Here is an 18,480-nt window from a genome sequence, read left to right on the forward strand (position 1 = left end):
ATATGGCTACATTTTAATGTCTGTGTATGTGTGTATCTATCTAATTATCTATCTATATATCTATGCATCTATCTAACTATATAGATATAGATATCTATTCTCAAGTTTTCCAAAATATGATATATGTGTCTTATTATACACTCCCTAAATTCATGCATGTGTGTATGTGGATTTATAATCAACTTTTCACAAGATTATTCTCAGAAATATTCATCCACCTGAAATACATATTTATTTCCTAGTACTGAAAACTAAATTCAGTAAATGGTGCTTACAAATCCTAATATTTATACAGTAACTGACCCAGTTTAACATCAATGCAAGTAGACACCTATGGGACATGATGTGTATTTTGAAATTCATTTTTATTCAGCACTGGTACATTACTATTTCTTCAGTTTATGGACATTATAGGATATATCCTTTCATCCACAATTCCACAAATTTATAGGCATTTGGTTCACTTTCAATTGCTTCCTGCTTCAGAACATATGTATTCCTCCATGTTTCTTGAGTGTTCTTTTCATGAGATTCTTTCCAAACACATTATTTTCTTTTTTTTTTTTTGGGGGGGGAGGATGGGTTTATTTTATTTTATTTTATTTTATTTTTTTTTAATTTTTTATTGTTGGCTGTTCAAAACATTACATAGTTCTTGATATATCATATTTCACACTTTGATTCAAGTGGGTTATGAGCTCCCATTTTTACCCCATATACAGATTGCAGAATTACATCAGTTACACATCCATTGATTTACATATTGCCATACTAGTGTCTGTTGTGTTCTGCTGCCTTTCCTATCCTCTACTATCGCCCCTCCCCTCCCCTCCCCTCCCCTTTTCTCTCTCTGCCCCCTCTACTGGCATTCATTTGTCCCCCTTGTATTATTTTTCCCTTTCCCCTCACTTCCTCTTGTATGTACTTTTGTATAACTCTGAGGGTCTCCTTCCATTTCCATGCAATTTCCCTTTTCTCTCCCTTTCCCTCCCACCTCTCATCCCTGTTTAATATTAATCTTCTTCTCATGCTCTTCGACCCTACTCTGTTCTTAGTTACTCTCCTTATATCAAAGAAGACATTTGGCATTTGTTTTTTAGGGATTGGCTAGCTTCACTTAGCATAATCTGCTCTAATGCCATCCATTTCCCTGTAAATTCTATGATTTTGTCATTTTTTAATGCAGAGTAATACTCCATTGTGTATAAATGCCACATTTTTTTTATCCATTCATCTATTGAAGGGCATCTAGGTTGGTTCCACAGTCTTGCTATTGTGAATTGTGCTGCAATGAACATCGATGTAGCAGTGTCCCTGTAGCATGCTCTTTTTAGGTCTTTAGGGAATAGACCGAGAAGGGGAATAGCTGGGTCAAATGGTGGCTCCATTCCCAGCTTTCCAAGAAATCTCCATACTGCTTTCCAAATTGGCTGCACCAATTTGCAGTCCCACCAGCAATGTACAAGTGTACCCTTTTCCCCACATCCTCGCCAGCACTTGTTGTTGTTTGACTTCATAATGGCTGCCAATCTAACTGGAGTGAGATGGTATCTTAGGGTGGTTTTGATTTGCATTTCTCTGACTGCTAGAGATGGTGAGCATTTTTTCATGTACTTGTTGATTGATTGTATGTCCTCCTCTGAGAAGTGTCTGTTCAGGTCCTTGGCCCATTTGTTGATTGGGTTGTTTGTTCTCTTATTGTCTAATTTTTTGAGTTCTTTGTATACCCTGGATATTAGGGATCTATCTGAAGTGTGAGGAGTAAAGATTTGTTCCCAGGATGTAGGCTCTCTATTTACCTCTCTTATTGTTTCTCTTGATGAGAAAAAAACTTTTTAGTTTGAGTAAGTCCCATTTGTTGATTCTAGTTATTAACTTTTGTGCTATGGGTGTCCTATTGAGGAATTTGGAGCCCGACCCCACAGTATGTAGATCGTAGCCAACTTTTTCTTCTATCAGACGGCGTGTCTCTGATTTGATATCAAGCTCCTTGATCCATTTTGAATTAACTTTTGTGCATGGCGAGAGAAAGGGATTCAGTTTCATTTTGTTGCATATGGATTTCCAGTTTTCCCAGCACCATTTGTTGAAGATGCTATCCTTCCTCCATTGCATGCTTTTAGCCCCTTTATCAAATATAAGGTAGTTGTAGTTTTGTGGATTGGTTTCTGAGTCCTCTATTCTTCACCATTGGTCTACCCGCCTGTTTTGGTACCAGTACCATGCTGTTTTTGTTACTATTGCTCTTTAGTATAGTTGAAGTCAGGTATCGCTATACCGCCTGATTCACACTTCCTGCTTAGCATTGTTTTTGCTATTCTGGGTCTTTTGTTTTTCCATATGAATTTCATGATTGCTTTCTCTATTTCTACAAGAAATGCCATTGGGATTTTGATTGGCATTGCATTAAGCCTATAGAGAACTTTTGGTAATATCGCCATTTTGATGATGTTAGTTCTGCCTATCCATGAACAGGGTATATTTTTCCATCTTCTAAGATCTTCTTCTATTTCTCTCTTTAGGGTTCTGTAGTTTTCATTGTATAAGTCTTTCACCTCTTTTGTTAGGTTGATTCCCAAGTATTTTATTTTTTTTTTTGAAGATATTTTGAATGGAGTGGTTGTCCTCATTTCCATTTCAGATGATTTGTCGCTGATATACAGGAATGCCTTTGATTTATGTGTGTTGACTTTATATCCTGCCACCTTGCTGAATTCATTCATTAGCTCTAATAGTTTCTTTGTAGACCCTTTTGGGTCTGCTAGGTATAGAATCATGTCATCTGCAAATAGTGATAATTTAAGTTATTCTTTTCCTATTTTGATGCCTTTAATTTCTTTTGTCTGTGTAATTGCTCTGGCCAGTGTTTCGAGAACTATGTTGAACAGAAGTGGTGAGAGAGGGCATCCCTGTCTTGTTCCAGATTTTAGAGGGAATGCCTTCAGTTTTTCTCCATTCAGAATGATGCTAGCCTGAGGCTTAGCATAGATTACTTTTACAATATTGAGGTATGTTCCTGTTATCCCTAGTTTTTCTAGAGTTTTGAACATAAAGGCATGCTGTACTTTGTCGAATGCTTTTTCCGCATCTATGGAGATGATCATATGTTTCTTATTTTTAAGTCTATTGATGTGGTCAATAACATTTATTGATTTCCGTATATTGAACCAGCCTTGCATCCCAGGGATGAATCCTACTTGATCATGGTGCACAATTTTTTTGATATGTTTTTGTATCCGAGTTGCCAGAATTTTATTGAGGATTTTTGCATCTAGGTTCATTAGAGATATTGGTCTGTAGTTTTCTTTCTTTGAAGTGTCTTTGTCTGGTTTAGGTATCAGGGTGATGTTGGCCTCGTAGAATGAATTTGGAAGTTCTCCCTCTTTTTCTATTTCCTGAAGTAGCTTGAAAAGTATTGGTATTAGTTCCTCTTTAAAGGTTTTGTAAAACTGCTGTGTACCCATCCGGTCCTGGGCTTTTCTTAGTTGGTAGTCTTTTGATGGTTTCTTCTATTTACTCAATTGATATTGGTCTGTTTGGGTTGTCTATATCCTCCTGACTCAATCTGGGCAGATCATATGACTTAAGAAATTTTCAATGCCTTCACTATCTTCTAATTTATTGGAGTATAAGGATTCAAAATAATTTTTGATTATCTTCTGTATATCTGATGTGTCTGTTGTGATATTGTCTTTTTCATCCCGTATGCTAGTAATTTGAGTTCTCTCTCTTCTTCTCTTCGCTAGCATGGCTAATGGTCTGTCAATTTTGTTTATTTTTTCAAAGAACCAACTTTTAGTTTTGTCAATTTTTCAATTGTTTCTTTTGTTTCGATTTCATTAATTTCAGCTTTGATTTTAATTATTTCTTGCCTTCTACTTCTTTTGCTGTTGTTTTGCTCTTCTTTTTCTAGGATTTTGAGATGAAGTATGAGATCATTTATTTGTTGTTTTTTTCTTTTTTTAAGGAATGAACTCCAAGCAATGAATTTTCCTCTTAGAACTGCTTTCAATGTGTCCCATAGATTCTGATATGTTGTGTCAGTGTTTTCATTAATCTCTAAGAATTTTTTAATTTCCTCCTTGATGTCTTCTATAACCCACTGATCATTCAGTAACCTATTGTTCATTCTCCAAGTGATATATTCTTTTTCTTCCTTCTTTTATTGTTGATTTTCAGTTCCATTCCATTATGATCAGATAGGATGCATGGTATTATCTCTACTCCTTTGTATTGTCTAAGAGTTTCCCTGTGACATAATCTATGATCTATTTTTGAGAAGGATCCATGTGCTGCTGAGAAAAAAGTGTAACTGCTTGATGTTGGGTGGTATATTCTATATATGTCAATTAAGTCTAGGTTATTAATTGTGTTATTGAGTTCTATAGTTTCCTTATTCAACTTTTGTTTGGAAGATCTGTCCAGTGGCGAGAGAGGTGTGTTGAAGTATCCCATGATTATTGTATGGTGGTCTATTAGACTCTTGAAATTGAGAAGAGTTTGTTTGATGAACATAGCTGCACCATTGTTTGGGGCATATATATTTATGATTGTTATGTCTTGTTGGTGTATGGTTCCCTTAAGCAGTATGTAGTGTCCCTCTTTATCCCTTTTGATTAACTTGGGCTTGAAATCTATTTTATTTGATATGAGTATGGACACTCCTGCTTGTTTACGAAGTCCATATGAGTGATATGATTTTTCCCAACCTTTCACCTTCAGCCTATGTATGTCTTTTCCTATCAAATGCGTATCCTGTAGGCAGCATATTGTTGGGACTTGTTTTGTGATCCATTCTACTAGCCTGTGTCTCTTGATTGGTGAGTTTAAGCCATTAACATTTAGGGTTATTATTGAGATATGGGTTGTTCTTCCAGCCATATTTGTTTATTTATGTTACTAAACATGGTTTGTTTTCCTCTTTGATTATTTCCCCCCCCTTTAGTGTCCTACCTCCCACTGTTGGTTTTCATTGTTATTTTCCATTTCCTCTTCCTGTAATGTTTTGCCAAGGATGTTTTGAAGAGATGGTTTTCTAGCTGCAAATTCTTTTAACTTTTGTTTATCGTGGAAGGTTTTAATTTCATCTTACATCCTGAAGCTTAATTTCGCTGGAAACACAATTCTTGGTTGGAACCCATTTTCTTTCAGTGTTTGAAATATGTTATTCCAGGATCTTCTAGCTTTCAGAGTCTGTGTTGAAAGATCAGCTGTTATCCTGATTGGCTTACCCCTAAATGTGATCTGCTTCCTTCCTCTTGTAGCTATTAAAATTCTCTCCTTATTCTGTTTGTTGGGCATCTTCATTATAATGTGTCTAGGTGTGGGTCTCTTATGATTTTGCACATTCAGCGTCCTGTAGGCTTCTAGGTTTTGGGATTCTGTCTCATTCTTCAAGTCTGGGAAGTTTTCTCGTATTATTTCATTGAATAGATTGCTCATTCCTTTGGTTTGAAACTCTGTCCCTTCCTGTATCCCAAAGACTCTTAAATTTGGTCTCTTGATGTTAACCCATATTTCTTGGATGTTCTGCTCATGGTTTCTTAACAGTCTTGCTGAGCTGTCTATGTTCTTTTCAAGTTAAAATACTTTATCTTCATTGTCTGATGTTCTATCTTCTAAGTGTTCTACTCTGCTGGTAGTATTCTCAATTGAGTTTTTAAGTTGGTTTATTGCTTCCTGCCTTTCTAGGATTTCTGTTTGTTTGTTTTTTATAACTTCTATCTCCCTGTATAGTTGATCTTTTGCTTCTTGGATTTGTTTATGTAATTCATTGTTGAAGTGATCTTTCATTGTCTGATTTTGCTGTCTGATGTCTTCCTTGACACTCCAGATCATCTGAAGCATGTATATCCTGAATTCTTTATCTGACATTCCATCTGCTGCAGCTATTACCTCTTCTAACGTTGAGTTGACCTGCATTGCTTGTGGTCCTTTCTTTCCTTGTCTCTTCATACTGTTCGTGTTACTTTCTACTTGGTGAGACTGTTGTGCTATTGAATTTTCCCCCTATATATTTATATTGGTCTTGTATATTTGCAAAGTCTCCCTCCCAGGTGCGGGATGTGGCTCTGCCCCTCTGCAGGCCTCTGGGCCTGTTCTGCCAGTGGGTCGCAGGTCCGCCTACAATGCAGGCGTGGACCATACATAATCATTTTTGTAGCAAAACTCACACACTCTTCATGATAAACCATAACACTAATATTACCATTAGATGTATAACTGTTTAGAATGAATGTATGTATACCAATATAAGATTTCCTATATATTTTCAGATATCAATTCAATCCATTATTTAAAGTTTGAACCAGTTATATTATTTATTCACAGTATGGTCTATTAAGGCATCATCTCTATATTCCTAGGCACAGGGTACACGTACTTGTGTCCCCAATACTAATTTATAAGTCTTAAAATATTGCTTTCAGAAATGGTGGAAGAAATACTCTACTCACCTGATATACGTATACATTTCATCACAGTAATATTCCTGACACAAAATGTAAGGGTCACACTTATGATTGTACCAAAGCCTAAATTGAATGTGAGCATGGATTTCTAACAACATCAATGTCCTGATTCCCTAATGCTCTCAAATATCATTCCTATTGGTGACTACATATTTGTTTCTTCCTAAGAGTATATATTCAACCTCAACCCTGTTAAAAACATCTTATCCTATCACTCACTTTGTACTTTACCTGATTTCTTAAAGTCTCTAATGATATCTTCTTTCCTACACATTTTCCCCAGTTCATCACTGTGACTGACTCTTCACATATGCTGACATTTACATTCACTCTCTAACCAAAACCCTATATCTAAAGAACTTTTGGTCCTATCCCTTTTTGACTGGATGTTCTCTTCCTCATTCAGTCATCCAAGGTACAATGTCCTATGCCAATGTATATCAATTTATCTGAGACATCTTTGCAGAAATATTTCAAAGCTAAGTATCGCAATCAAGGGCCCAGTGCCCATATGGGCTTCAAATCTTACCTAGATTTATGTTTTCATACTTATATTACACCTATATATTCTTGTAAATATCGTATGTTCCCAATACCATTATTCATCCCGCAGAATGATTCCTAACCAAAATCGAACATGTTATTAACCCTAACCATACACTGTTCCCTCAATCTAACTTTATGGAAGAGCAGGGACAGAGTTGGTCTTACAATACAGGAAGGTAGGGGATCTTCCACCTGCTGAGAACCTCAAGTTCCATGCAGAAAAAAACCCTGGAGAAGATGTAGGCAGCTATGAAGGACCTGAGAGAGCAAAAGTCATCTTCTTTGGCAAAATACCTGGTCAGGATGAAGGGATGTGTCTGAATCATCCTCTCTCTTCTTAATGTAGAGAATATGGACCAAACAGGCCTGTGTGGAGAGCTGTTAACATGTGCCTATGGTTGATATACCATTCTAACTTGTGAATGTGACACAGGAAGTAGGGGCAGCCTCCATCTCATGGGACTCTTGGAAGCAACTTTTAGGACAAAGTGGTTGCCAAGGCAGTGACCTCATTCAGTTCCTGAAGGAAGTGACCTACCTCACTTCCTTGGTGATGGAATTCTCTGAACTTGGTATCCAGGAAGCCAGGCACCCAGAGCCAAACCAGTCCCAGTAGGTTCACTTGTTTGGATTTACCAAGGACAGAGTCAGTCTTTCTTGGTACATACTGATGTGTGGATGGCTAAATGCCAGGAAAGCTCTGAAGAGGGGCCTTTCCTGAGAAAGCAGGTAGTGACTCACCGATGGCTCCTGACAACTTTACAGAGTTGGTAAAGGAGACCAGATCTGAGACAGGACAGGCCATTTCGGGGGAACATAGTATGGCCCATCTGTCTGAGGACACTCTGGATAGTTACAGACCTACTTGGGTAAAGGAGGTGCCTTTGTGGGTGTGGATGTGAGTTTGTGGTTTTGTCTCATGTTCTGAGAATAGGTAGGAAAGGCAGTTTGTTTGGTTTGGAGTGGAATGTTTTTTATAAGTCTTTTGACATGGCGAGTGTTTCTATGTCTGTGTATCCCACTTTGTCCGTGGTTGTAGATATTAGAAAAGTGAAAGCATCAATGAATGTGTCCTGTCTAGTAGAAAGCATCCCAGCACACATCCTGCCCAATTTATGAATGGACTCTGGCTTGCCTTATCAATGGGCAACACCTACTACTTTCCTTAGTTCCTGTTTTCTTCCTGAATTCTGGCCACTCTCAAGAATAGGCTCATATTTTTTTGTCCAAGATATGTACCACCTCTGAGCTCTGTGACATGGCCATGTACTGGATAGCTGAAGGGAATGGTGAGCATCTCAGAAAACTCAGATATCAGTGTGACCAGTAAAGTCTCAGTAGAGACACCCTGCTTTGTGCCTTTTGCTTACCTACTGTTCTGTTGACCTGAATGTCAGGAAGGTCTTTGCCTCAGGCCACCAGTTTGTGAAGCCTGAAGAAAACTGCTTTCAAATGGAAATGAATGGGCATCACCTGTGGCTCTGTGCTTAATTGCTTTGGAAAGGGATGTGTCTGAATCTGCCTGTTGGCCCTGTGTGAGACTCTGGCTTAGATTCTCATCTCCTGATGGATGTAAAGAAAGATCCCATGTGTGCATCCAAAATCAAATTGGCAAAATTCAGTCATTGTGGATGAAGTCTCTTGCTTCCTCTGTTAGTTTCCTTGCCTCCTTCAAGTAAGAATAGGGATCCTTTTGGTCAAATGAGTTTTTCAAAGACCGGCAGAGGTGCTTGTGTTTTCACATGACTCCAAATCAAATAAAGAATCTATACCTCACAGTCAGTAGGCCTCAAAATGGAGAAACAGAGCAGTATTAATGGCAGGCCCATTTGATCAATCCTGGTTCACAGGAAGGGTGTCGAGGAAACCCTGACTTTAGGCAAATGAGGGGCAAGGGAACTTATTTTGGACACTGTCTTGGGCTGTGCCCCTTATGGAAACCTCCAGCCAGAGGTTATGATGAGTGTCTATATGGAAGAATATGAGGGCCATGTGGGAGTGTTTTGGTTTTAATTGAACACATTATTTACCCTAACCATACACTGTTACCTCAATCTAACTTTACAGAAGAGCAGGGACAGAGTTGGTGTTACAATACAGGAATGCTGGGGATCTTCCATCTGCTGAGAACCTCAAAGCTCCATGCAGAAATAATCCCTGGAGAAGATATAGGCACCTCTGAAGGACCTGAGAGAGCAAAAGCCATCTTCCATGGCAAACAACGTGGTCAGAATGAAGGGTTGTGTCTGAATCAGACTCTCTCTTCTTAATATAGAGAAGATGGACAAAACCAGGTCTTTGTGGAGAGCTGTTCCATGCTGCCTACAGTTGGTATACCCTTCTAACTTGTGAAAGTGTCTCAGGAAGTAGGGGCAGCCTCCATCTCATGGGACCTTTGGAAGCAACTGTTAGGACAAAGTGGTTGCCAAGGCAGTGACCTCATTCACTTCCTGACAGAAGTGACCTGGCCTCACTTCCTTGGTGATGGAACTCTCTGAACTTGGTATCAGGAAGCCAGGCACCCATAGCCAGTCCAAGTCCTAGTCTCAGTGGTCTCACTTGTTTGGATTTACCATGGACAGAGTCATTCTTTCTTGGTACCTACTTATGTGAGGATGGCCAAATGCCAGGAGTGCTCTGAAGAGGGGCCTTTCCTGAGAAAGCAGGTATTGGCTCAACACTGGCTCCTGACAACTTCACAGAGTTGGCCAAGGTGACCAGATCTGAGCCAGGACAGGCCATTTCGGAGGAATACAGTATGGCCCACCAGTCAGAGGACACTCCGGATAGTCACAGACCTACTTGGGGGAAGGAGTTGAATTTGTGGGTTTGGGTGGTGTTTGTGGTTTTGTCTCTTGTTCTGAGAATAGGTAGGAAAGGCGGTTTGTTTGGTTTGGAGTGAACTGATTCTAGTAAGTCCTTTGACAATGCGAGTGTTTCTATGTCTGTGTACCCCACTCTGTTATTGGTTGTAGACATCAGAAAAGAGAATGCATCAATGGATGTGTCCTGTCTAGTAGAAAGCTTCCCAGCATTCATCCTGCCCAATTTATTAATGGACTGCGGCATGCCTTATTGATGGGCAACACCTAATATCTTCATAAGTTCCTGTATTCTTCTTGAATTCTGTCTACTCTCCAGAATAGACTCATGGTTTTGTGTCCAAGATATGTACCACCTCCAAGGTCTGTGACATGGCCATGTACTGGATAGCTGAAGGGAATGGCAAGCATCTCAGAAAACTCAGATAGCAGTGTGACCAGGAATGTCTCAGTGGAGAAACCCTGCTTTGGGCGTTGTGCTTACATATTGTTCTGTTGCCCTGAATGTCAGGAAGGTGTTTGCCTCAGGCCAACACATTAGGAAGTCAAAACACACATGGACCTCACATTGTGGACCTCAATGGGCCTGGCTTCATTTGACCTTTTGGCCACTCTTTGGGAAGCCTTGCCTGTGAGTGTTCTCTATAGCTTTCATTGAAATGAGCTTCCTCAACATTTAATGGTTCCTGAATGAATTGAAACCCACATAGCCTCCAACATAATCCTCAACAAATGGCTTGATAAATACCATGAAATTTTTGAAATTCCCATGACCAGGTGGCACTGGAGATCTTTTGGATGTCCTGTTGCTGATCATGAGTGTACCAGACAGTGCCTTGACTTACTGGGTTTCATGAAAATTGTGTAGAACTGTGATGTCAGTAATTTGGCGTCTGCTCATTAGTGGGCCTAGAGCAGTGGTGTGAAGGTGTGTGATAAAACATGTGTGGACGGGCCATGTGGATCTGCCATGGGCTTCCAAATGGCTTGTGACTGACATGGTACAGCCAGCAGACCCTTCTATGTAAAGGCATCATTTTATATAGAGTAGTTTCAGGGCAATGTTCAGAATCAGGTTGCTATGGACAAGGGGGCAAGCTATGTGGGATAGAATCCTGGTTGGTACATTCTCATGCAGACTGTGACCCTCCACATGTGACAGAACTCCCTCCAGCACTGTGTCCCAGTTGAACTCCTGTATTTCATGAAGCAAATACCAAACTCCCAGTGCACCAGCAAGAAACACCACGAAAATTGGAGGATGACCAAATGGCTTCACAGTCCACATGGGGAGACACTTACACACCAGTGGCCATAGTTTAACTACAAAGAGAGTATTCAGCACTGCTGCCTAATGTTCATTGGAAAATTAGTAACAATGTCCTCCAGGTCACATAGTTGCACACCCATATTTGATGGTCTCACAACAAAGGAAGCTAAAGCTCCTGACAACAACATATATTTTAAGTGCCCAACCTTAGAGGAAGTTTTTCAAGAAGTCTTTACACCAGCAGAGCTCCAAGTTTGTGGAGTGTTTACCCTTTCCCTTACTTTTGAAAACTCCTCTACCACCTCCAAGTTTGTGAACTCCTGAGCATTTTTCATTCCTGATATGTATTCACAGATTTTCTAACTTTTCTCCTCTAATTGTGTCTTACTTGGAATGAATGTAATGTCAAGGCAATGTTCTGCATGAGAGTGTGAACATTTTTGTGTAGCCCATATTTGCATACACATTGGATTCATTTTCCAATTTTCCATTCGAATTACTGAATCCCTGACACTAACACATACCCTAATACACTCTGAATACTACTCCTAATATGATGGAGAAAAATAACTCAAACAGAATAGGAATACAAGCAGTTCAGAGGAATCATGGTGTATAGTTGGACTTGTCTTTTGCATGATTAATGGTAGGTGTTATAAATCTAGTTAATTTTTAATTGAAATAGATCTCCATGTGTTTTTAAGTTTATCAAATATGTGAATTCCTGTCTCCCTTTCACTGTATCCTATTCAGCACATGTATTTTTAAAGGCACATATAGAATCCTACCTGGTATCACATGTACATTCTTGTTAGGTGGCTGATTTGGCAAATACAATTTGTGAGAAGTGATCACTCCTCTTAAACGATGTTGCATTTGAAAATTCAACCTATGGGTGAGCTTCTTAGTTGAACAACATTATACATAAATCCATGTTCAGTAAAAGAAATATTTTTGCATCTGTGGATGATATATATTTCATGATAAATTTCGATTGGCATATACATTGCTAATTTAATGTCTGTGTGTGTATGTTTTGTGTGTATGTGTGTGTGTGTGTATATATATATATATATATATATATATATATACTCTCCAGATTTTTCAAAATATGAAATATATGTGTCTTATATACACTCCCTAAATTCATTCATGTTCATGTATATGGATTTATAATCAACTTTTCACAAGATTATTCTCAGAAATATTCATCCACCTGAAATACATATTTGTTTCCAGTACTGAAAACTTCAGTTAATGTTGCCTACAAATACTAATATTTCTACAGTAACTGACCCAGTTTAACATCAATGCAAGTAGATTCCTATGGGACATGATGTGTATTTTGAGGTTCATTTTTATTCAACACTGGTACATTACTATTTCTTCAATTTATGCACACCATAGGATATATATTTCATCCACAAGTTTGCAAACTTATAGGCATTTGTTTCACTTTCAATCACTTCCTGCTTCAGAACACATGGATTCCTCCAGGTTTCTTGACTGGTCTTTTCATGAGACTTCATTCCAAACACATTATATTCAGTTTCCATAATCACTTTTTTAGCAAAACTCACACACTCTTCATGATAAAGCCTGAATAAAATAGTTTTCAAATGGAAATGAATGTGCATCTCCTGTGGCTCTTTGCTTAATTGCTTTGGAAAGGGATGTGTCTGAATCCGCCTCTTGGCCCTGTGTGAGGCTGTGGCTTAGATTCTAAGCACCTGATGGATCTAAAGAAAGATCCCATGTGTGCATCCAAAACCAAAATGGCCAAAAGAGCAGTCATTGTGGATGAAGTCTCTTGCTTTCCTCTGTTAGGGTACTGACCTCCATCAAGTAAGAATAGGGATACTTTGGGTCAAATGGGTTCTTCAAAGCCCTGCATTGGCTTGCCAATAGTGCTTGGGTTTTCTCATGCCTCCAATTCACAAAAGGAATCTAAACCCCACAGTCAGTAGGACTCAAATTGGAGAATCCTAATATTACCATTAGATGTATAACTTGTTGGAATGAATATATGTATATCAATATAATATTTCCTGTATATTTTCAGATACCAATTGAATCCATTATTTAAAGGTGGAACCCATTATATTATTTATTCACAGTATGGTCTATTCATGCATTATCTCTATATTCATAGACACATGGTACACCTATTTGTACCCCCAATACTAATTTATACATCTTCAAAATATTGCTCCCAGAAATGGTGGAAGAAATACTCAAGTCACCTTATCTACATATACATTTTATCACAGTAATATTCAGGACACAAAAAGCAAATGTCATACTTATTATTTTACCAATGTAAAGGTCAGGCGAGCATCGGAGGAAGAGACCACCAGAGACTGTCTCATGCAACAGCCAAGAGTTTATGGGGGTCCAGCATGCTGGGGCTCAGAGCTCCCTTGAATAGAGCAGAGAACCCTGAGAACAGCTTAAGCAGAGCTTATGTACTTTCCTTGGAGAGGGCAGGGAGGGAAGATTATTGATGGGTCAGGGCGAGTGGGCAGTTTGCGTGCAAACTGGTGAGGGAGTACATTCTGCAGTTTTGCAGTTGGGTACAGCACATCTAGGGAACAAGATTAGCAAACAGTTCTCAAGATATCATCAGTGTTTTGTTAAGCATACCGAAAAACTGGAAGTGACAAGTACCTATTTTATTAACTTTCATTCCCCACTTCTTCTTTTGGTTACGTTTAATCATAAAAGTGATCATTGGGGGTGTCACATTTTATGTCTGCTAGTGTGGTATATTGTTTTCTGATTACCATAAGTTTAACTTGTCCAATTTGAGCTTGGAGAAAGGAAACTACACGGTTGAGCAAACAGGGTCCTACAGTTAGCAATAACATGAGGATTATTAATGGACCAGCCAGGGCTGATAAAAGCATAGTTAACCAGTGGGACTGTGTGAACCAAGACTAAAACCACCCTTTTGCTGCCTCTCTGTCTTATTGATGCTCTTCAAGGCATCTTCTTAATTTAATCATAGATTCTTTTACAACTCCAGTATGGTCGGCATAAAAACAACATTCTTCCCTCAATGCAGGACAAAGGCCCCTTCTCTCATGAAGAGGAGGTCAAACCCTCACCTGTTCTGCAAAACAACTTCAGAGAGAGAGGTTAAAGATTCCTGTAAAGCTGTGATGGAGGTTTTTAATATCTTTAAGTTTTGGTCTATTGCTGCTTCTAATTGGGTCATTTGTTGTGTCCCATGGACAAGGGCAGTGGTTCCTATGCCCACCCGTGCAGCAACTCCTATTCCTAATAGGATGGCTAAAGTGGGGGATACAGGTTCCCGGCAGAACCGGGTTGTATGCCCCTCTATTTGATCTTTAAATGTACCTGCTTCATGATAGAGCACTCTGGGAAACATCTGCACCATTACATAATTAATCACATCTGTTGACCATTTTATGAAAACATAAACAATGTTTAAGTATGTAGAATTATACTGTTGTAGGGACGGACAAGGCAAGGCACCTAAGATAGCACCGAAGACAGGGAAACAGTCCTATTTGGTTGCAACTGGATTTAGAGGGCATTTCTTCTGTTGTAATCAATTAATCCCCTGAACCCCAAGTTTAGGTAGTTTCAGAATTTTTTACCCAACATGTAAGGGAAGGGACTCAGAAATTCACAGTTTGCAGAAGTTCACAAAAAGCAGTTTTTGTTTCTGTTTTTTTTTTTCCTCTGCTCTGGGCAAGTTAACTTTTTAAGGACACCTGGGAGGGGGAGAGCTTTTTTCTTCTCTTTTTTTTCTCCCTGCCAGCTGTTACCATGGAGCCCAGTTGGTAACTTCTTTATCTTAGAAATGTAGCCATCTCTGTGAAGCCCCAGCTCAAGGCCAGAGGCCTTGTTCACATATTTTGTGAAAAACTAGTAAGGAGTGCTGATTTTTCCAGCCTGTGGCCAAGTAGAACAGAGCAACACGAAAAGAGGAAGTTTATCTCCATTGAACTCTTTTATAGGGACTCTGTTGCTGAAAGTCCTAAAGTCAGCCATGGGGAAGACTTCTGGAGAAGGTCATTTAAGATTTTTCTGTGGGCCTGGTACAGAGGGGAAGATGGGGAAGGCGGGGGGTGAGAGCAGTCCGTGGATCTGAGAATGAAGAAACAGAGATATAAAATAATAATGGGAAACAGGTTTGGGATTTTCCTGGCAACAAAAACTTAAGCAGTAGGACAGGTAGAGCAGTAGGGAACACGGGAGTGAGTATCCCAAAAAGCCTGTGAGGGACTTTAAATTCTTAGTAGCCTGTTTTCAGTGATGACAAAGCAACTTTAAAGGCCATTTTCATTACATCTTGGATAGGCATCTGAGGGCACTCCTCAGCTGGTTTGAGCTTTGGGTTAGCTGGTAAGAGGACCTGGTGGGACCCGGTGTGGGCACTGACAGGAGAAGAGAGGAGTGACTGGGTTGAGGGGTACCTCTGTACCTGCTACCTCAGCAAGGGGCAATGGTCTGAGAACCGGCAGAGGTTTGGGTTTTTGATCTAGTAATTGGAGGGGAGAAATCAGGTTGCTGATGTGGGAGTGACAGCAGAGAGTCTGGAGCAGAAGGCTGAGGGTGAGGATCTATTGGAGAAGCATAGTTCAGGATGTGAGCAAAGGAGGGAAAAGGCCTACACATAGGGGAATTTCCTTCCACCCTTTTGAGCACTTGCAGAAGTTGAAAAGGTCACGCAGAATTTGAGGATCTAGAGACAACTCTGGGGGCCATCGGTTTTGTTGTCTAATTGGTAATATGGCCAATGCTGTGTACTGAATTTGATGAGGAGTTTGGGTTTCACCAGGCAGCCCCTGTGTGCTCACATCCCCATTATTTACAGAAGAAGTCTTCTTTTCCCCCACAAAGCCGTGGCTCTTTGTGGCTTTGATAGTCCGCCGGGCAAACATAGTAATCTAGGCTAGCCAACCTGCATCTGGCTCGCATGTCCCTACATCCATAATGTTTGTTTCCATTATCTATGGTATGGAAGGGATTTAATGGAATTTTATTGGGATCCTCTTCATCAGGGATATCCCAATAGGAAAGACCTATTGCCAGCTGACAAATGTCTGGGTGGAGAGATGGCCACCAGGTCCCTAAGGGGGCTGTATGCAAGATAGATGATACTTCTTGTCTAGTAGGATTTGTGATCAGCCATCACTGCTGAATGGGCTGATGAGGGTTAGGACTACTGGTGGCCAAGGGGAGAGTCTATAGCCTTATCCACATGGTGAATATGCAATTTGAAAGGGTTACCAGTCTTTTCAGGTTTCCAGCCAGAGTCTGGATAGGCCGCAGGTTGAGATGAGAATTAGGATCCAGGAAGTGATTCCGTCTACCTTTACCACTGTAGGTGTTATAAGTAGCACCTGGTATGGTCCTGTCCAGCGGGGTTCCAGGAATGACACCTGATGTCATCTTATGTAGATGAAGTCTCTTACTTGATATCGATGTTGAGTCCCCTCTTCACCAGGTTGGTAGGCAGTGGCCAGCTGTTTCCACAGGTATCACTGAGTTCTTTCAAGAGCTTTAAGTCTGTCAAGCAAGGGGGTTTGGAAGGGATCGTTAGGTCTTACAGTTGGGGTTAGGTCCCTTACTGGAGGAGGGGCCCCATAGAGAATTTCATAGGGGGTGAGGTTACACAAAGAAACAGAGGGAGTATTTCTTGCATGAAACAGTGCATAAGGCAGGAGCATAGTCCTATCTTTTATGCCGCTCTCTAAGCTTAATTTTGTTAAGGTCTCTTTAATTGTTCCTTTTAGTTTTTTTTACCTGTCCTGAGCTCTGGGGTCTTTAAGCACAATGTAACTTCCAATTAATCCCCAGGGTCCTGGCTAACCCCTGACTTACCTGGGCCATGAACGCCGGTCCATTATCAGACCCTATTACCTTAGGCAGGCCGTATCTTGGAAAAATATCTTTCAGGATCTTCTTGAACACCATTTGTGCCTTTTTTTGTGGGGAAGGCTTCAATCCATCCTGAAAATGCATCTGCAAAGACTAGGAAATAGTCCATACCTTGCTGGCTTAAATTCAGTAAAGTCCACTTCCCAGAATTGTCCTGGTCTGGTTCCTCATAGGTGCTTTCCTGCAGGAAGATTGGAAGGGTAAGAATTAACCTATTGACAGACCCGACAGGATTTTGTTACCCATTCAGATATTTCCTTTTGCTTTGAGTCGGTTAGTCAAAAACTCTGTTCTTGATCCTTCAGGAATGCCTGCAGTTTCTTTGAACCAAGATGAGTGAATTGATGTACATTTTTAACGTAGTGTAGGGCTTTCTGAAATTGCAGGCTTGGCTCAGTGAAGTTGAGGAGTTCAGTATCAGTGTCTTTAGATGTTATCAAAAGCTTGCTGGTTCTCAGGGGTCCATTGGAATTGGGCATCTCCCTTTAACAGCGGGTATAAAGGAGAAGTTAAGGACGCAGACACAGGAATCCATAACCTGCAAAACCCAGCAGTCCCAAGAAACACTCTGTGTTGTCTGCTGTTAGATGGGGGTGGTACCTGCACAACCGTTTGTTTTCTGGGCTCAGTGAGCCATCATTTACCGCCCCTAAGGGAATAGCCCAGGAAGATTACTTCTTGCTGGCAAATTTGGGCCTTTTTGGCAGAAGCTATATACCTGAGTTGAGCAAGCTCATATAATAATGCTTGGGTATCAGACTCACAGTTTTCCTTGGTGTTGGCTGCCAGTAGCAGGTCATCCACGTATTGAAGCTGGGTGACTTTGGGGTGTGTAGTTCTGAAGTTGTTGAGATCTCTGTGGAGGGCTTCATCAAAGAGAGTGGGGGAGTTTTTGAACCCCTGTGGGAGTCTAGTCCAAGTTAGTTGACTAGACGTTCCGGTTTCTGGGTCTACCCACTCACAAGCAAACAGCAACTGACTATCTTTATGCAGAGGCAAGCAAAAGAAAGCATCTTTTAAGTCCAGAACAGTATACCATTTCCGCTCAGGGTTCAGAGTGATAAGCAGATTGTATCGATTAGGTACCGTGGGGTGAATGTCCTGCACTCTGTTGTTGATCTCTCTTAGGTCTGTAATGGGGCGATTATCCCCGGTTCCTGGCGATTTTTACTGTTAGCACGGGATTGTTCCAGGCCAATTAACAGGGCCTTAGGACCTCTAAGGCCGGATATTTCTGAATATGGGGCCTTATCCCATCTTTAGCTTTTTTGCTCAGAGGATATTGTTTGACATTGATTGGGGAGGCTGAAGTTTTTAACTCCACTGTTATTGGAGATGGTTTCACTGCTAGGCCTAACCTAGCAGTTTTTGCCCAGGCATCTGGGTAATCTGTAATTCATTTCTGGGGTAGCTTGCCTGTTTGATCAGTCTTGGGGGGTGTGAAGAGTTGCTGTTCATC

The 18,480-nt window shown here is 40.3% G+C and overlaps 1 long non-coding RNA gene across 1 annotated transcript; it reads right to left on the bottom strand.

Annotated features, from left to right (window-relative positions):
* Window positions 1-14,757: 14,757 nt before the first annotated feature.
* On the bottom strand, window positions 14,758-17,190 carry LOC124091425 (uncharacterized). The gene is made up of 3 exons (XR_006851359.2): window positions 17,133-17,190; window positions 16,556-16,649; window positions 14,758-15,224 (listed from the first exon to the last, which is right to left on the bottom strand). It is a non-coding gene; the product is annotated as an uncharacterized LOC124091425 (long non-coding RNA).
* Window positions 17,191-18,480: the final 1,290 nt, after the last annotated feature.

The sequence above is a fragment of the Marmota monax genome, unplaced genomic scaffold (genome assembly GCF_021218885.2).
Source record: "Marmota monax isolate L192 unplaced genomic scaffold, Marmota_monax_Labrador192_F-V1.1 WCK01_AAM20220418_F8-fsc00583, whole genome shotgun sequence".
NCBI lineage: Eukaryota > Metazoa > Chordata > Mammalia > Rodentia > Sciuridae > Marmota > Marmota monax.